This window comes from Molothrus aeneus, chromosome Z (assembly GCF_037042795.1).
Source record: "Molothrus aeneus isolate 106 chromosome Z, BPBGC_Maene_1.0, whole genome shotgun sequence".
NCBI classification, from domain to species: Eukaryota; Metazoa; Chordata; class Aves; order Passeriformes; family Icteridae; genus Molothrus; species Molothrus aeneus.
The window spans coordinates 60,001-75,015 of NC_089680.1; the positions used below are offsets into that span (position 1 = coordinate 60,001).

General features: G+C 57.7%; 1 protein-coding gene across 2 annotated transcripts in view; it reads right to left on the bottom strand.

Moving 5' to 3' along the window:
• The window catches only part of SMAD4 (SMAD family member 4), a 46,501-nt gene extending 38,572 nt beyond the window's left edge, over nt 1–7,929 (bottom strand). For both annotated transcript variants that reach the window (XM_066569828.1, XM_066569829.1), the window contains exon 1: nt 7,840–7,929. The gene's annotated coding sequence lies outside the window, so the exon portion shown is untranslated. The remainder of the gene's footprint in view (nt 1–7,839) is intronic.
• Between the last annotated feature and the right edge of the window lie 7,086 nt (nt 7,930–15,015).

Sequence of the window (15,015 nt, forward strand, 5' to 3'; positions counted from 1 at the left end):
AACTGCCTGGAGGCACGGGCAGGAGGCAGCGCCCCGCCACGCCACCTTCCCAGCACACCTGCACTGCCTGCAGCACACCGGGCACTGCCAAACCGGGAGCAGCCGCTGCTGCTCACAGGGAACTGCGTGAGAGGCAGCCTGACCTGCAGGGAGCTCGCAACACTGTGCTCGAAAGAGCCACGATGCTGATGCTGGGATTAAGGAAAAAATGATAAAAAATGAAGGTAGAATATATAGCACAGCCTGGTACCAAGGGGAAAAACAGCTCCTGCGGGGTCAGGGCCGCAGTGGGCTCTGGAAAGGCTGGATGGAGAGAGGGAAGCAGCAATGGGAGCGCTCAGAGAGAGGCCCCGGTGCACGCGGGGAGCTGAGGGTGCAGAGGGACTGGGGAGCAGGGCTGGAGAGCACAACGGGGCAGCACACGCAGAGAACACACAGAGAACATGCAGAAAACACGCAGAGAACATGCAGAGCACAACGGGGCAGCACACGCAGAGAACACACAGAGAACACGCAGAGCACAACGGGGCAGCACAGGCAGAGAACATGCAGAGAACATGCAGAAAACACGCAGAGCACAACAGGGCAGCACATGCAGAGAACACGCAGAGAACATGCAGAGCACAATGGGGCAGCACATGCAGAGCACACGCAGAGCACACGCAGAGAACACGCAGAGCACACACAGAGCACACACAGCACATGCAGAGCACACACAGCACACACACAGCACACGCACAGCACACACACAGCACACACAGAGCACACGCACAGCACACGCAGGGCACACACACAGCACACACAGCACACACAGCACAATGGGGCAGCACATGCACAGCACACACAGCACACACAGCACACGCACAGCACATGCACAGCACACGCAGGGCACACACAGAGCACACACAGAGCACACACAGCACATGCAGAGCACACACAGCACACACACAGCACACGCACAGCACACACACAGCACACACAGAGCACACGCAGGGCACACACAGAGCACACACAGCACACACAGCACAATGGGGCAGCACATGCACAGCACACACAGCACACACAGCACACGCACAGCACATGCACAGCACACGCAGGGCACACGCAGGGCACACACAGAGCACACACAGAGCACACGCAGGGCACACACAAAGCACACACAGCACACGCAGAGCACACGCAGAGCACACGCAGAGCACACGCAGGACACACGCAGGGCATACGCAGGGCACACGCAGGGCACACGCAGGGCACACACAGAGCACACACAGAGCACACACACAGCACACGCAGGGCACACACAAAGCACACACAGCACACGCACAGCACACGCAGGGCACACGCAGGGCACACATAGAGCACACACACAGCACACGCAGGGCACACACAAAGCACACACAGCACACGCACAGCACACGCAGAGCACACGCAGGACACACGCAGGACACACGCAGGGCACACGCAGGGCACACGGCGGCCAGCCCGGATCCGTGAGTGCCGCTGGTGGCTCAGAATGCACTCGCGCTCTCCACAAGCCTGGCTGGCATCAAGCCTGGTCCTGCTCCTGATCCTCTTTTACACACAGCTCCAGTACAGGTAGACCTGGTTGGTCAATTAATCAATACATTTCACCTGAGTGGCTAATTAACAAGGTGCCTTTCTTATAAACAATATTCGAGAGAAACAAGAGAACAGAGAGTAGGAAAACAACACCTGCGGTTGTTTAGGATAATAAGCTACCATTGTTTATCTTCAACTCTCTAAAGTCTCTCAGACGGATTCTGACAAAGCTTTTCTCGTTTCCTGGCTCCCTGACCAGGCTGTCACATCCACAGAGCCCGAGTGCGCCCTTGTGACGGAAACCCACCCGGCCTGTGGAGTTACAACCGGAGAAACAAGGGTTCCACAGGCGCTGCTGTGCCCAGCTGGGGCTCAGGAAGCCCTCGAGCAGCCGCGTCAGAGCGAGCCTCTGCTGCCCTCTCTCAGCACAAGCCGCCCCGCAGGCAGCCCCGCGCCCCCGAGCAGCTGAAACGGCCGGGGACGGGCACTGTGACACACAGGGGGGACACCGGCCCTGCCCCAGGTATACAAATGGCCATCAGCTGGGGATGGTGACAGACGGGCACTGTGACACACAGGGGGGACACCGGCCCTGCCCCAGGTATACAAATGGCCATCAGCTGGGGATGGTGACAGACGGGCACTGTGACACACAGGGGGGACACCGGCCCTGCCCCAGGTATACAAATGGCCATCAGCTGGGGATGGTGACAGACGGGCACTGTGACACACAGGGGGGACACCGGCCCTGCCCCAGGTATACAAATGGCCATCAGCTGGGGATGGTGACAGACGGGCACTGTGACACACAGGGGTGACACCGGCCCTGCCCCAGTGTCCCCAGAGCAGCTGGGGATGGGCACTGTGACACTGTGACACCAGCCCTGCCCCAGGCACAAATGGCCATCAGCTGGGGTGAGCACTGTGACACTGTGACAGATGTGACACTGGCCCTGCCCCAGGCACAAATGGCCATCAGCTGGGGTGGGCACTGTGACACTGTGACACTGTGACACCAGCCCTGCCCCAGGCACAAATGGCCATCAGCTGGGGTGGGCACTGTGACACTGTGACACTGTGACACCAGCCCTGCCCCAGGCACAAATGGCCATCAGCTGGGGTGGGCACTGTGACACTGTGACACTGTGACACACAGGGGTGACACCAGCCCTGCCCAGGCACAAATGGCCATCAGCTGGGGTGAGCACTGTGACACTGTGACAGATGTGACACTGGCCCTGCCCCAGGTATACAAATGGCCATCAGCTGGGATGGGCACTGTGACACTGTGACACACAGGGGTGACACCGGCCCTGCCCAGGCACAAATGGCCGTCAGCTGGGATGAGCACTGTGACACTGTGACACTGTGACACACAGGGGTGACACCGGCCCTGCCCAGGCACAGCGCTGCACTCCTGCCACGCTGCAGAGCCTGGCACAGCTGGGCAGGCCCAGCTGCAGAGCCCGAGCCCCTCTGCAGGGTGCAGCAAACGCCCTTCAGCAGCAGCCACGCCTGCAGGGAACATTGCCGCCCTGACCTTAAGGAAACCACTTCCAAGGAAACAAGGAAACAAAGCCATGGATATTAGAGCACAGTGACAAGGACAGACGCAGCCCGACCAAGGCTGGCTGGTGGTGCCACACAAGGCCAAAGGGAAGGATGTGGGGGTGCAATTCTGGGGGGTGAGCAGGGAAATGAGTTAATGCAAGACACACCTGAGAGAACTAAACTGCATCTCCAAGTCGCAGCCATGAAAGCAATTTTTGGGGAAATACATCTAAGAGAGACCAAGGATTGCTTAAAGCTGGCAGTGGTGCTCTGTGAGCGTGATTCACGAGTACCAGCCACGGCAGACAGATCCCCAGCACTACTCTGACACCAGGCAGATATCCCCAGATATTCTGGCAACACGGCTAATTGGAGCGGCGTGCAAACTGATGTGCTGCGAGGACACTTCACACGAGAAAGGCTCCTGCCTCAGCTGCTGCCCCCAGAATCAGACAAACACAGAGATGTCAGGAGTGCACTCGACGGCTTTTAACCACCAGAACATTACTACGGAGTTCTGCTGTTTAATAATGCAAGGGCAGAAGTTTTACGATAAACACGACTGAGGAAAATCCATACACCAATAAAACAAAAAGCAGCTTGTGATTTGATGAAGATATGAGTAAGTGATTAAACTGCAGATATTTTCCAGCACATTAGATTATTATCTACTTGCCCCACGGCTGAACAGCAGCAAAATGTCTCATTGTAGACATGAGAGCAATTAGCACCAAAGAGCAGGGGAGGAGCACTGAGGAGGTGCCCGCCACGCTCCGTGCAGCAGGGCTAGCAGTGCCCAGAACACTATTTCTGTGCACACATCTGAATCACCAGCGTCAATTCTCCTCATCTCCCTGGCAGCAGCCACCGAAATTTAAGACACATGGCAGCGGCGTAAAGCTGGAGAGCTGGAGAAGAGCTTGGAGGAAACTGAGTGGCACCAGTTTTGTGCTGACACAAAGTTCACGGCTGAGAAGCCGGAGCAGCCACCTCTCCGCGGGACAGGCTGGTGTGGAGCGGGTGCCCGGGGGCTGCTCTGGCACATTTCTGCTCCCAGCTCCCACCTGTGCACCCAGCCCTGCCCAGAAGCACTTCCCAATGCCCCAGAATGAGGGGGCAGAGAGGGCAGAGCTCCCTCGGGGCTCCAACCCTTCCCAATGCCCCAGAATGAGGGGGCAGAGAGGGCAAAGCTCCCTCGGGCTCCAACCCCTTCCCAATGCCCCAGAATGAGGGGGCAGAGAGGGCAGAGCTCCCTTGGGCTCCAACCCTTCCCAATGCCCCAGAATGAGGGGGCAGAGAGGGCAGAGCTCCCTTGGGCTCCAACCCCTTCCCAATGCCCCAGAATGAGGGGGCAGAGAGGGCAGAGCTCCCTTGGGCTCCAACCCTTCCCAATGCCCCAGAATGAGGGGGCAGAGAGGGCAAAGCTCCCTCGGGCTCCAACCCCTTCCCAAGTGCCCAGAATGAGGGGGCAGAGAGGGCAGAGCTCCCTTGGGCTCCAACCCTTCCCAATGCCCCAGAATGAGGGGGCAGAGAGGGCAGAGCTCCCTTGGGCTCCAACCCCTTCCCAATGCCCCAGAATGAGGGGGCAGAGAGGGCAGAGCTCCCTTGGGCTCCAACCCTTCCCAATGCCCCAGAATGAGGGGGCAGAGAGGGCAGAGCTCCCTTGGGCTCCAACCCCTTCCCAATGCCCCAGAATGAGGGGGCAGAGAGGGCAGAGCTCCCTTGGGCTCCAACCCCTTCCCAATGCCCCAGAATGAGGGGGCAGAGAGGGCAAAGCTCCCTCGGGCTCCAACCCCTTCCCAATGCCCCAGAATGACGGGGTAGAGGCAGCAAAGCTCCCTCGGGGCTCTGACTCTTGTGGTAGGAATGGCACCAGGGTAACCCCACTCAGAAGCGCACCCTCCCTGTGAGGCACACGAGGGAGAAGCTCCCCCTGCTGTGATGACCTGACTGCACCATGCGCTTTAAACCCCAGCAAGTTCCCTTTTGCACGTTTCTCCGCTCTTTCTCATTTTCACTTTTTGAGAAGGCAAACAGCAGAAAAACAGCAGAAAAACAACTCCTCCTTTCAGCACAGGCCTCTGTGGTCAGAGCAGGAAGATCTGCACACCGCAGCACATGACCTCCTCTGCCACTGGGGACAGCCCTGGGGACAGCCTGGGGACAGCCCTGGGGACAGCCCCGTGTCCCACCCTGGGGACAGCCCCGTGTCCCACCCTGGGGACAGCCCCGTGTCCCACCTTGGGGACAGCCCCGTGTCCCACCCTGGGGACAGCCCCGTGTCCCACCTTGGGGACAGCCCCGTGTCCCACCCTGCACAGCCTGGGGACAGCCCTGGGGACAGCCCCGTGTCCCACCCTGGGGACAGCCCCGTGTCCCACCCCGCAGCACCACGGGGAGCAGGAGATGACATCCCGGGAGAGGCCAGGCGCAGGGCGCAGAGGTGTTGGAATTCCTGCCGGTGGAATGAAGGGCAGAGCAAACCCGGCGCGGCGGATCCCGCGGCTCCCCCCGCCCGGGGGTTTGTCACTCCTCACCCAGCAGGGCCCGTGGCTGCAGCGAGCAGCGGCAGGGAGCGTGGAGCCTGCCCGGAGCGAGGGGTGTGACTGTGATGTCCACAGCCCAGCAAGAGGTGCGCCAGATAACATCTGCTCTCTACAGCAAGCTGCACGGGGACAGCGTTCCCTGCGCTCGCTAGAGCTCAACAAAAACTCACCTCTGGGCATGGCACGCATGGAAAGCTCCAGCCCTGGCCAAAATACAGTTTTTCAGGAGGTTAACAGCGGAGAGAACAGAGCCCGAAAATCCCTGCAGGACCCTGACAGCAGCTCCTCCCTGGGATCTGCTCTGAGCACCTTTGTTCTCACCAAGCCAGTTGATTCTCTCAAAGCTCCCATCCCCACGGTGCCAGCCCAGCCTGAATGCATTATGTAAAGAGCTATCTCCTTAAAACCAGAATTCTAATCAGTGTGAGGCACTCTGTGCTTCTCCCTGGGCCTCAGCTCTTTGAAATAAAGTTCCTGAATCAGTATTAAACATGCGTGCTTATGCAACAGGCAAATCCAGAGAGGCTCATGAACGCGGAGGGGGAAGAAACTCCTGGCAGTCACAGGGAAAGGGCAGGGCCAGGAGGACAAGCTGTCACCTCCAGGTGTCCCTGGGGCAGCACAGGCCTGGCTGAGGGGCTGTGCCATGTGTTGGGGTCCTGGAGGGGCTGGGGCAGAGCTGAGCTCAGGAGCCTCAGCCTGGCAGGGGAAAGGAGCTGGGAGCTGGGACAGGAGCCCTGAGCAGGAACAGGAGCCCTGAACTGGGACAGGAGCCCTGGGCTGGGACAGGAGCTGTGAGCTGGGACAGGAGCCCTGAACAGGGACAGGAGCTGTGAGCTGGGACAGGAGCTGTGAGCTGGGACAGGCGATCTGAACAGGGACAGGAGCCCTGGGCTGGGACAGGAGCCCTGGGCTGGGACAGGAGCCCTGAGCAGCTGGGACAGGAGCCCTGAACAGGGACAGGAGCCTTGGGCTGGGACAGGAGCCCTGAGTAGCTGGGACAGGAGCCCTGAACAGGGACAGGAGCCCTGAGCAGGGACAGGAGCTGTGAGCTGGGACAGGAGATCTGAACAGGGACAGGAGCCTTGAACAGCTGGGACAGGAGCCCTGAACAGGGACAGGAGCCCTGAGCTGGGACAGGAGCCCTGAGCAGGGACAGGAGCCTTGAACAGCTGGAACAGGAGCCCTGAACTGGGACAGGAGATCTGAACAGCTGGGACAGGAGCTCTGAACTGGGACAGGAGATCTGAACAGGAGGGACAGGAGCTGTGAGCTGGGACAGGAGATCTGAAGAGGGACAGGAGCCCTGAACAGCTGGGACAGGAGATCTAAACAGCAGGGACAGGAGCCCTGGGCTGGGACAGGAGCCCTGAGCAGGGACAGGAGCCTTGAACAGCTGGGACAGGAGCCTTGAACAGCTGGGACAGGAGATCTAAACAGCAGGGACAGGAGCCCTGGGCTGGGACAGAAGCCCTGCCCAGACCCCTCTGTGAGCGCTGGTGAGCCAGCCCGGCGCTGCTGGCTGTGTGCAGCCGTCGCTCTGGGCTCTCACACCGCCCCATTCCACGCTGGGTTACCCCTGCACCATCCCCCCGGCCGCGGCACGGCCTCCGAACCGCACGGGTCACGGCGCTGCCCCGAGCTGGCACCCGCGGGTTTGGTCTGTGATAACACACGCTGTGAGCTCCGCCGCCCCAAAACCGCTGCCAGCTCTGGACACCCAACAGAAGATAGCAGAGGCCAAGGCGCTAAGGAGCACGCACAAAACCGCTGGGGCGCTCCCCCAGCCCACGGCAGGGAGTGCGGACAGCGGGGCGGCGTTCGGCCGGGGGCCGAGCCTCAGACTAAAAAGTTTGGGAGCGGGAGGGGGGGGTGCTCCCGTGTTTTTCTCGCCGGGGAAAAGCGAGGAGGTGATGAAGGGGGCAGGGAGGAGGTGATGAAGGGGCGGCAGGGAGGTGGGGATGAGGCGGGTCAGGGGGCCGTAAAGGAGGGGAGGTGGGGAGGGAGCCCGGGCAGGAGGGGACGGGAGCGGGGGAGGAGCCCGCCGAGGGCCGGGGAAGGCGCCCGGGAAGGTGGGGAAGTGCCCGGGGAAGCGGCCGGGCAGGGGCGGGGAAGGAGCCCGGGCGGGGAGCCCAGCGCAGCGGGCGCCGGGAGCGGATGGAGCGGGTGGAGCGGGTGTTACCTGGGCCGCCGTCCGGGCGCGGCCCGAGGCCGCCGTGAGGGGCGGCGGCGGCGGCGGGGGAAGGCCCGGGCCTCCGCCCCCTCCCCTCCGCGCGGCGGGGCGGGGCGGCGCTCGCGGGCGCCGGGGGCAGCGGCCGCCCGCTGCCGGCCCCCCCGCCGCCTCCTGCCCGCGCTGCCCGCGCTGCCCGCGCCGCTCGCGGTTTGTTTGTTGTCGCTGTCGCTGTCGCGGCCGCCGCCGACACGTCCGGGCCGCCGCCGCCGCCGCGCATGCGCCAGATCCGGGTCCCGCGGCGCCTGCGCGGCGCCGAGAGGGGCGAGGGCGGGCGCGTTGTGTTTGTGGTTGGCGGGCGGCGCTGCGGCGGCGCGGGGAGCGGCCGGGCGCGGGATCCGTGACGTGCGGAGCCCCGGGACTGGGAGCCCGGGATGGGACCTTGATACCCGCCGGGCCCCTCATTCCCTTCCCGCCGCGCCGGGCTCTTCATTCCCGCCGGGCCACCCGCCCCGAGCTCTGGATGCCACGTCCGGGCCTCCTTGGACACTCCAGGGCTGGGTACTCCAACCCTGCCTGGGCAGTTCCAGCTCCTGACCTCCCTTTCCATGGAGAAATTTTCCTCAATATCCACCCTGAGCCTGCCCATGCCCAGCCTGAGGCCGTTCCCTCTGCTCCTGTCCCTGTTCCCTGGAGCACAGCCCGACCCCCCGGCTGTCCCCTCCTGTCAGGAGCTGTGCAGAGCCACAAGGGCCCCCCTGAGCCTCCTTTGCTCCAGGCTCAGCCCCTTCCCAGCTCCCTCAGCCTCTCCTGGGGCTCCAGCCCCTGCCCAGCTCCGTTCCCTGCCCTGGACACGCTCCAGCCCCTCAGGGCCCATTCCCAGTGGTGGCTCCAGAGCAGGACAAGGCTGGCGGTGCCAGCACAGGGGGAGCACCTGGGGTTCTGAGGGTGACCCCATAAAGGCGGCCATGGGAACACAGCCCCAAAGAAGTGAAAAATCTCTCAAATCAGAGAATGCTGAGATGGATTGGATTGACAGGAAACTTAAAACCCATCCAGTCCCACCCCTGCAGGGACACCTTCCACTGTGCCAGGCTGCTCCAAGCCCCATCCAGCCTGGCCTTGGGCACTGCCAGGGATCCAGGGGCAGCCACAGCTGCTCTGGGCACCCTGGGCCAGGGCCTGCCCACCCTCCCAGCCAGCAATTCCTAATTGCCAAGAGCCCAAAATCTGTGCCTGCCCTCTGGCAGTGGGAGCCATTGCCTGGGTGCTGTCCCTGCAGGCCTTGTCCCCAGTCCCTGGGCAGCTCTGCTGGAGCCCCTGGAGGCCCTGGCAGGGGCTCTGAGGTGTCCCTGGAGCTTCTCTTGTGCAGCTCAACAGCCCCAGCTGTGCCAGGCTGGCTCCAGAGCAGAGGGGCTCCAGCCCTGGCAGCAGCTCCGTGGCCTCCTCTGCACTGGCTGCAGCAGCTCCAGCTCCTTGTGCTGCTGGAGCCAGGGCTGGGGCAGCTCTGCAGGTGGGCTCTCACCTGAGCCCAGGGGCACAGGGGCAGGATCCCCCCTGCCCTGCTGCCCACGCTGGGGCTCAGCCCGGGCAGGGCTGTGCTCCTGCAGCCCTGGGAGCCCGGCGGCCCCAGCAGTGCCAGCCCCGCACTCAGCGCTGCCTCCCCTCCACGTCTCCTCACCAGCACAAGCAAACTCCCCAAAAAGGGGACTTGGAAAAGGAAAAGGTGTTTCAGAACTAGAACGTTGCACCTTCCTGCCTTCCTGGTGTTGAGCTGCCCTTTGAATACAGAACAGAATGGAAAAAGATGTGCAAAGTACCTCGTCCCCTGGAAAATACAATGTATTTTTGCTGAATACCGGGGATTTTGGCAAGGTGCTGTCACAGCCACTCCAATAAGAACCAAGAAAAATGGGAATTAAAAAAAATTGTTATGTTTCCCTATCAAAATTTGCTGCTCACAGTGTTCAGTCATTTATAGCCAGTTCCACATCCTGTGGACCTTACGTTGAAAAGCAAAATATAATGCTCCTGTATTTGTCATCTCCTCCTGCGTAGATGGAACTGCAGTCTCTCCATGCCAGGATCTGCTGAGTGCGGTGCAAATCCCCCATGTCTGTCAATGTGGGGGCAAATCCCCCATGTCTGTCAGTGTGGGGGCAAATCCCCCATGTCTGTCAATGTGGGGGCAAATCCCCCATGTCTGTCAGTGTGGGGGCAAATCCCCCATGTCTGTCAATGTGGGGGCAAATCCCCCATGTCTGTCAGTGTGGGGGCAAATCCCCCATGTCTGTAAATCGGGGGGCAAATCCCCCATGTCTGTCAGTGTGGGGGCAAATCCCCCATGTCTGTCAATGTGGGGGCAAATCCCCCATGTCTGTAAATCGGGGGGCAAATCCCCCATGTCTGTAAATCGGGGGGCAAATCCCCCATGTCTGTCAGTGTGGGGGCAAATCCCCCATGTCTGTCAGTGTGGGGGTGTTCCGGCCCCAGAGGAGAGCTCCAGCCCCAGGGCAGGGTCCCCCCAGACGCCGGGGCCGTGGCGCTGCCGCCTCGGACAGGCCCCGCAGCGCGCCCCCCTCTCCAGTGCGATTAACAAGCCCTAATTAAGCAGTTAATGAGCTGGGGCTGCAGCGGGGCTGGGGGCGGTGGCAGAGGCCCCAGAACACTCCCCTGTCCCCAAAACCCTCGGGTGAAATTCCTGCCACCCGCTCTGCCTCCAGCTGCCAAGCACTGTGCGTCTACGAAATAACAGCAATAAATACAGCCTAATAATAATTACGAAATTTATTATTATTATTATTATTATTATTATTATTATTATTATTATTATTATTATTATTATTATTATTAAATAATAGTAATAATGATAATAATAATAATATAATATACAATATAATATATAATATATTTTATATAATATCATATTATATTATATTATATTATATTATATTATATTATATTATATTATATTATATTATATTATATTATATTATATTATATTATATTATATTATATTATTATATAATATATTATATTATTATATAATTATAATATATAATATTTTATATTATATATTATAATAATAATGAAATAATAATATAATATACAATATAATATATAATATAATATTTTATATTATATATAATAATAATAATAATAATAATAATAATAATAATAATAATAATAATAATAATAATAATAATAATAATAATAATAATGTAACATTATTATAATTATAATAATGGTATTATTATTACTATAATAGCAATAAAAATACTAATTATTATATAATTATTATACAATAATTATACAATAGTAATGTAATAATAGTTATATTAATATTAATGTTAATGTTAATATTAATATTAATGTTAATATAATAATAAACACTAATTATTATAAAATAATTACTAAATAATAATAGTATTATTAATAACAATAATAATATATTATTGTAATATATAATATAATACAATACAATTTATTATTATTATTAGTAGTATTAGTATTAGTATTAGTATTAGTATTAGTATTAGTATTATTTAGTTAATAATGAATACAAATTAGTAATAAAAACTGCACTAAGCTGCCCCCTGTGCCAAACCAGGGCTTTCATGGAGACCTGGGCCAGGTCCTGCCACCTGGCCAGAACACACATTTATTTCTGGAACCAAACCACCCCGGCTAAAACATTAATAAATGCGCAGTTCCACACAAACAAACACAACGCAGTCGGAGACAACTCTTTTTATCGTCTGTTAAAAAAACCAAAAAATCCAAAAAATACAACAAAAACAACAGGAAAAACAAAACAAAATGAAAAACCAAAACAAACAAAGCCAAAAAAAAAAAAACCCACCCCAAAATCCCACCAGAAAAAACCAACCAAACAAAGAAACAAAAATTACAATAAAAACCCAAAACAAAGAAACCAAAACCGACAAAAACCCCCCAAAAAGCCCCAAGCAAAAGAAAAAAAACCACCCAAACCCCCACCAAACAAACAAACAGCAACAACCACAAAAGCAGCAGCTCGAGTTTGTTATTCCAACGGGCGGCTGCAGGATCCCGCCCGGGCCATGGGGAGCAGCTGAAAGCCAGGCTGAGACACCCACAGCTGGATGGAGCAGCACCCACAGCTGGATGGAGCACCCACAGCTGGATGGAGCAGCGCCCACAGCTGGATGCGACACCCACAGCTGGATGGAGCAGCACCCACAGCTGGATGGAGCAGCGCCCACAGCTGGATGGAGCCCCCACAGCTGGATGGAGCACTCACAGCTGGATGAAGCGCCCACAGCTGGATGGAGCAGCACCCACAGCTGGATGGAGCGCCCACAGCTGGATGAAGCACCCACAGCTGGATGAAGCACCCACAGCTGGATGGAGCACCCACAGCTGGATGGAGCAGCACCCACAGCTGGATGGAGCAGCGCCCACAGCTGGATGGAGCACTCACAGCTGGATGAAGCGCCCACAGCTGGATGGAGCAGCACCCACAGCTGGATGTGACACCCACAGCTGGATGGAGCCCCCACAGCTGGATGCAGCGCCCACAGCTGGATGGAGCAGCCACAGCTGGATAAAGCACCCACAGCTGGATGGAGCAGCACCCACAGCTGGATGGAGCACCCACAGCTGGATGCGACACCCACAGCTGGATGGAGCGCCCACAGCTGGATGGAGCAGCACCCACAGCTGGATGGAGCAGCGCCCACAGCTGGATGGAGCGCCCACAGCTGGATGGAGCACTCACAGCTGGATGGAGCACCCACAGCTGGATGTGCACACCCAGGGCACACTCAGAGCACACTCAGAGCACACTCAGGGCACACTCAGAGCACACTCAGGGCACACTCAGGGCACACCCAGGGCACACTCAGAGCACACTCAGAGCACACTCAGGGCACACCCAGGGCACACTCAGAGCACACTCAGAGCACACTCAGGGCACACTCAGGGCACACTCAGAGCACACCCCGGGCACACTCAGGGCACACTCAGGGCACACCCAGGGCACACTCAGAGCACACTCAGAGCACACTCAGAGCACACTCAGGGCACACTCAGAGCACACTCAGAGCACACTCAGGGCACACCCAGGGCACACTCAGGGCACACTCAGAGCACACTCAGAGCACACTCAGGGCACACTCAGAGCACACTCAGAGCACACTCAGAGCACACTCAGGGCACACTCAGAGCACACTCAGAGCACACTCAGGGCACACCCCGGGCACACTCAGGGCACACCCAGGGCACACTCAGGGCACACCCCGGGCACACTCAGAGCACACTCAGGGCACACCCCGGGCACACTCAGAGCACACTCAGGGCACACTCAGGGCACACCCCGGGCACACTCAGAGCACACCCAGGGCACACTCAGGGCACACTCAGGGCACACCCAGGGCACACTCAGGGCACACCCAGGGCACACCCCGGGCACACTCAGGGCACACCCAGGGCACACTCAGGGCACACTCAGAGCACACTCAGAGCACACTCAGGGCACACTCAGAGCACACTCAGAGCACACTCAGGGCACACTCAGGGCACACTCAGGGCACACCCCGGGCACACTCAGGGCACACCCAGGGCACACTCAGGGCACACCTGGTGCCTTTCTGTGCTGCAGGTGCCCCTCTCCCCATTTCCCCGCTCCCGCTGCCCTCAGCAGAGGCCTGTGCGCCTCCCTGCCCTGCCCTGCCCTGCCCTGCCCTGCCCTGCCCGGGGCTCTGCTGCCCCGGGACCGTCCCTGCTCTCACAAAACTCTCCCCATCTCCCTTCCTCCCCTTCCTTCCTCTTCTCCGCAGCATGAAAAGCTCCTCCTGCAGCTTTAACCGGTCCTTCTGCTGGTAACAGCTAAAATAAGAGGAACTAACCCCGGAGGAACTCTTCCAGGAAGGCAGGAGGATGTTTAGAATGAGTTATTCAGAGCCTAAAGATGATTTTAGAAACTCTTCTTTTACACACCCGGCACTTGTTGAGACGCCCTCGTGGTGCAGAGCAGAGTCCTTGTCTGCTGTCGGGAGAAACCCTCGGGCACGTCTGTTGGAATGCAGAGCAATTCCGCTCTCTGGTAACCCACAGATGATAACTGGGAAGATAAACTCACTGGGAACACAGACAACTGATGGTCCGAACCTCTCGGGGGCCGGCACAAGCGTTCCCGTTGATTTAATTCAGGTCTCACTCGCAGTCAGGATCAGGAGGGAATTTGTACCCAGACTCTGAGGGGAGAGGAGCAGGCTGAGCAAGGGCACAGGGGTCTGCTGGAAAAGAGGCAGCTGTGGCTCATTCTCAAGCGCTGGAATGCACTGAATGGAAAGTGCAGCAGTTCTGCACAGCCCCGGCACTGAGCGCGCTCCGATTCACTGACGTGCCCAAAAGCAGTCAGGGTTTAAATCCACAGCAACAACCTGGCCCTGAGTGCAGACCAAGCAGCCTTCAGCTCTTCCTCCCAGGCCGGGGAAAGGAGCCTTCCCTCCCTGTGGAATAAATGGCTCTAGAATGGCGCCAGTGTCTCAGCTGTGCAGCCAATCCCCAGACCCATTACCCATTAATTACCCTGGCCTGATGCTGCCGTGTGATGCGCTCTGCCCCCGCTGCCCTTTACCCAAAATCACCCCTTCTGAGCCCGGATTCGCATCCTACATCAAAGCCCTGAAGCCGGGCCCTGAGCTGCCAGTCACAGCTGTGGATAAACAGGTGTAAAAGCGGGGGGTTTGGGTATTCCAGCGAGCAGAGTGGGTCAGGACAACAACGCTGCTCTGCCCCTGTGTGGAACCCAGCGCAGCTGGAGCGCGCTCGGCTCCTGAGCGCCCAAAACCGGCTGTGGCACCACGGCCTGCGCACGGGACACTGTTCCTGTCAGAGAAAAGGAAGCGCAGCTTGAGGGCAGACGGAACAGGTCGGCACGACCCGCAGACTCTGCCTGCTGCACGCAGCATTTCTGGGGCAACACCAGAGAGATCGGCGAGTTTCACGTTCCCCACGCCCGCCACTCCTCCCGGCATCATTGCTCCAAGAAACCAAAGAATCCTGCGGGAATCTATAAAATCAGAGGGTTTTGGGAAAGCTGCAAAAGGCAGGCCTCAGAGACAGCAGAACTGTGATCAGAGCTAAGCAGCAGCCATGAGATTGGTCAGCAGAAAAATTATGTAAGAAGTAAAAAAGAAAGGA